A 5,866-nucleotide genomic window follows, 5' to 3' on the forward strand; every position below is an offset into this window, starting at 1 on the left:
AACCACATACAGAATAGATATCAGATTGATCAAATTATTGAATAAGCAGTGTTAATATCAGTATTAATTAGCACCTAAACTAACATTCCATAATAAATAGCTCTTATAATCCTTAATGTTTTAAATAGGAATGTTTTTTTTAATAAGACCATTAAAATGCTAGGGAGGGGCTGGGAGTTTGGCCTAGTGGTAGAGTAATTGCCTAGCATGCATGAAGACCTGGGTTTGATTCTCAGTACCACATACATAGAAAAGGTGGTGCTGTAGCTCAAGTGGTAGAGCTCTACCCTTGAGAAAGCCCAAGGACAGGGTTCAGACACTGAGAGTTCAAGGATTGGCAAGAAAGTAATACTAGGTGAAATATTCTTTCACTAAGACCACAGTTATCAATGGAACATTAGAAAACAGAAGAAAGAATTCAGTGGCCATTATACCTACCTTCTTCAGTTTGCTTATAAAATAATCCCCCCTTGATACTAAATAACTCCATTTGTTCCACTTTCTCATTGTCTACAAATGCAGCAGCAGCAACACTCTTACTTAGTACATACATAGTAAATCTCCTGACCTTTGATAAAGCCACTCCATTACCACACTTAGTGTTTACACTAGAATGCTATGTAACATCCATTTTGCAGCAAGGGTTACATGATATTTGCCAAATAGGAGGTGGATTAATTCACATACATTGATACCCTTTCACATGTCTTGATCTCCATTTCTCTCCCCCCCACCCCCACCCCTCATCTTGTTTTCCCCCCTTCCCTATCCAATTTCAAATAACCAAATACAAATATATCCGATATATCAGGTAACAAAGTGAGATACTGTAACAATATGAGATAACCAAGGGACAGCAAAAGAGATGAGAGATAACATAGTACATTAGCCTCAAGGTATTTAAACCAACTTCTTTTCTTAAAAATAAACTTCAGCTCAGGGATGAGATGGAGACAGAGTCTAAACTTGCCCTACTTTGTGGGGAAAAAAAACCCTATGGTGTGAGACAGAGCTTAGAGACACAAACAGAAAACAGAGATAGCAGAGAAACAGATAGAGGGAAAGATACAGTTGTAGAGAGAGAGACATAGCCAAAGGCAAAGATAGACAGAGGCAGAGATAGAGAGGGACAGAGGGGGGGGAGAGAGAGAGAGAGAGAGAGAGAGAGAGAGAGAGAGAGAGAGAGAGAGAGAGAGAGAGAGAGAGAGAGAGAGAGGAAGAAGAAGGAGGAGGAGGAGGAGGAAGGGAGGAAGGGAAGGAGGGAGGAAGGGAGGGAGGAAGGAGCCAACTAATGGTCTTCAAGTTATAGAACATCAGCTAATCAGAAAACAGAGACAGTGACTCCTGAGAGATGGGAAACAAATGTGAGCCCTATGAGTTCAATGGCTTAAAGCCTTGACAGAAGTTAGAAGTAGGAAGGAGTGTGAAAACTTAGACTAAGTAAGGGGATGAAACAGAAAGTGTAGGTGGACAGAGGCAAGTTAGGAACCCACTGTACAGGAGAAAATGCTATAGATCTTTGGAACATCCTTGCGGGTGTTCAGTAGACACCCCCCTTTCCACCTGATAGATAGGAAAATCTCATAATTCATGACACATTGCTAGATTTTTCATAAAGTTCTTATCTCACCAGGTATAGTCTCTAAATTCTCCTCTGATCCAGCTAACCAAATCTTTAAAAACATAATTTCTATTTTTTACATATTTAAGTGCATTAGTTCTTTCTATTTCAGGGATAGATATCTTATTGCTTACAATGTTACCTATACTATACTTGTTCAATATGTCCAAAAGGTTCAATACATGCATGGAAAGACAGCAAATCCTCAAATCAAATTTTTAGACATTGAAAATACAGAGAGATTTTTTTAAAAAAACTACACAGGAATGGATTAATTGAAGACTGGACATTTTAGAAGAAAAAAAATCTGTGCGCTGAAAGAGATATCAACTGAAATATTCCTAAGTTAAAAAGAAAGAATGAATCCAAAGTAGCCTAACACTATGCATAAAACTGGACTCTGAAAAGAAGAAAAGAGAGGGGAGAAATAAAAACTGAAAAAAACAATTACCTAATCTTTGAAGATGTAACAACAGAGCCCAAAACAGAGGTCAGAAATCAGGCTATTCAATGTAACAGGATTTAGTTCATTTATGCGATGTTCTCTTATCACAATCAAAATAAATGAGATATAGTTTGGCTATTTCATAGTACCTAAATGCTGGAATTGTCCAAAATGATAACAGAAGAATAAAAAGAAGATGTGATGTACACATACCAAGGAAAACTACACAGCTACTGCTCATGTCAGTTTATTGGATCCAGGCTGATTTGATCCAGCTTGTAATGTTGACTTCCTTCAGATGCTCCCGATTGGAGAGGGATGAACATTTTTCATCATCATATATGATGCAGTGGTGGATTGCTATAGGCACCTGCTATGATGTGATAGGTATGTTATCCCATACATAGAAAAAGCCTGATATGGTGCTGTGGCTCAAGTGGTAGAGCTCTAACCTTGAGAAAGCCCAAGGAAAGAGCTCAGGCCCTGAGTTCACACCCCAGGACTGGCAAAATTAATTAATTAAATTAAAAATTGTTTCAAAAATCAAAGAGGAAATATTCTGAAAAAATTTAAGCTATGAGGGAACACTTGGGTAGAGATAATGACATAGCAAGAAAAGAATGTTACAGACCAATACGGAAATGAACATATATGAAAAAAAATCCTCACCAAGATATCAGAAAGCCAAGTTCAACAACACATTCCAGGGCCCATTTACTATGATCAACTATAATTGATGATGATCCTTTGACACAGACAAATCAATTAACATGATCCCTCGTATTGACATTATGAAGGACAAAATCAATCTGAACATCTCATTAAATGCAGACAAGGTTCTTATCAATATTCAAAATCTTTCATGATCAACACTCAGCAAATTCGATATAGAAATACTGTTACCTCAATACAATAGATCATATTATGACAAGCCACAGCTAACACTGTACTAAATGGTGGAATATTGAGATTCTGTCATCTGATTTCTTGAGGAGGACAACAAATGCCTAGCATCAAGTAGCCCTGCTCAGAGCACTTAGGCAAAAGAAAAGAGAAAAGGCCTCCTCCATCACCACTGTTTGCCGATCTTGTAGAAGAAACTAAAATTTCCACAAAAATCTCATAAGATGATAAATGGACGTAGCAATGCTCCATCACACAGAATTAACACACAAAAATCAGTAGCATTTCCACACACTAAGAACCATCCTGTCAAAGTTATCATGTGCATAGTCCCATTTATAACAGCTGTAAGAAGTATTGAATAGTTAGGAATAACAATAGCACAAGAAATAGAAGATCTGTATATATTAATAAAAGAAAGCACAAATAAATGGAATTCCCATGTTTCTACATTGAAAAAGTAATATTTTCTAAATGGTCATACATATTACCCAAAGTGATACACATACCCAGGCACAATCTCCTTCTAAAATTTTGATGTCCATTTTCAAAGTAATAGAATGGACAATCTTCAAAATCATATGAAACCACCAAAAAAGATCCTTAATAGCCAAAGGAATTGCGAACAAAAAGAAGAAAGGATATCAAACTACCTGTTTTCAAACTCTAAGTACAAAGCAATAGATAGTGCTGGAACAGACAGAATAAGGAGATAAAATAAACAAATTAATTAGCAAGTATAATTCTCAATTAAAGAGTAACTTTCAAAGAGGCAATTTAGAACTTCAATTGTTTTTTTTTATAGCAGCTACAATAAAGAATTTAAGATAAGTGAAAAGACCAAAGGAAAGATCCTTGAGTCTCCACAAAGAGCAAATTCTGAAAAGGTCAATTATAGGTCAATGCACTGGGGGTCAAGGTAGATGGTTAAGTTGGGTATCTGAAGTCCTCGAGTATAGAATTGGGCTAAACATTAAATCCACGGATAATCTTTTATTCTTGGTAGAGAGGAAAGAATGGACACCTTTGAAAATTTATGGACTGAATTTTGATAAATGGAGGAGGGAAGAGAACTTCAACTGGGCCTGCTTCTAAATCACTTCAAACCCAGGTGATCCTTGAATCAAATTGGCATACTTGGAATTCTATGTTCTCGACACTTCAACTTCTTAGGGCGAAAGTATGTGTTCCTGTTCTATCATTTCTAGCTTATTGACATAAACCAAATCCTGTGCTTTAATTTTCCTCTTCCACTGTGACATTTATATAAAGCTTACTTTACTAAGAACGGTGTTGTTACTTTACATGCAAAAATAATTTAACATTTGCTTGCTGATAGCCTTGCAATACCTTCTTCCTGTACAGGTTATGATAATCAGACAATCTTGGCATTGGTTCTATATATCATATCCTGGGTGTGAATCACCTAAAGCTTATGAGAAACCACAAACTGCCACTGCTTTCCCACTGGCTGCCTCTCCACAAATTCATGTTGCATTGTTTGACCATAGGTAACTTTTAGTAACCTAGTCTTGGGAATACTTTTTTCTCAGTAGGGCAAACATAATTTTTTACAATCATGACTATTATAAGCCTTTGACACAATCCATTTGAATAGCTAAGATTATAGGCATGAGACACTCTGGTGCCTACTTGAATCCAGATTTTGGTATATGTGTATGTAAAACTAAAAAATATTTAAATGCAATCACAAAATCCAATGCACAGTCTACAAAATTAAGAAAATTGAAGGGAAGGTTGGGGGTTGAGAGGGGTGGAACTCCTGTGTACAACCATTTCAAGATAAAAATAAAATTATTTTAAAGAATAGAAATATAGTCTCCCATTTGGCAGACTCATTGGGGAAAACAGTCAGATATAGCCACCATTAAAGAAGCAGTAAAATAATTGTTGTTGTCAAGGCATTATGGAGACAACATGGAACAGAACAGACAGAACCCATGTCATTGAGGGTCTTATATGTGCACGATATTATAAATCACAATGGAGAATTCGAGATTTCATGTCTCACTTAAACTTTAGGGCATCAACTACAAAGGAACAACTGAATCATTCAAACACAAACACCCATCTCCATCTATTTCATTAGTCGTTTTGGTGCAGCTCAGCATTTGACAAACTTCATCTTCTTCCATGGACAGCTAATGGGACTGAAATATGAAAATGCCACCGAAATATGTCACAAGATGTGTCAAATACCCAGTGAACACCACTTGACCATCTTGAAACATTCTCATTAAAAAATTCATGACATCTCTCATATAAATGTCAACATCTTCTAGCAGCAAGTGGCTTTATACTTACAGTTTCCCAAAAGTGTCTGGTGGTTGAATACATTGATGAATGAGTAAGGGAACAGAGCCCACTAAGCTTATAAATGCTTATTCCAGTGTACAAAACTCATAGTGGTTTCCTTGGCCCCTGAGAATTGGCAACATAATTCTTTTTTTAAGGAAGTGCAGCTAGTTCTATCTTATTCCTTATTTGGTTTGCTGGAGAGCCTGTCTTTTATTTTTGGACTAAATATAAATGCATAATAAGGAATTTATTCTAATAGGTTCTCAAATATATTGCTAGAGCTGTGAGCCTTAAAACAACATTAAGATCCAGGAAAATGAAACTCAAGGCTGTGGCCTTTCAATATCATTTGCTTCCAGAGTAATGGGTATTTATATTTGAAAGGTTCCATATTAGAGACAAAGCAATATATTTACAAAATCTTTCTAAAAGAAAACTGGAAGTTTCAGTGTCTCATAAATCACTGTGAGGAAATTTATCTGGATTTGATAAAAATTTAGAAGATTTCATTGACTAAATGCTGGACTTGTATTTTGATTAACTTTATGATGATTGGGCTATTTCCTAATTCCAATAGA

The sequence above is a fragment of the Megascapheus bottae genome, chromosome 19 (assembly GCF_031878675.1).
Source record: "Megascapheus bottae isolate mThoBot1 chromosome 19, mThoBot2.hap1, whole genome shotgun sequence".
Taxonomy (NCBI): Eukaryota; Metazoa; Chordata; class Mammalia; order Rodentia; family Geomyidae; genus Megascapheus; species Megascapheus bottae.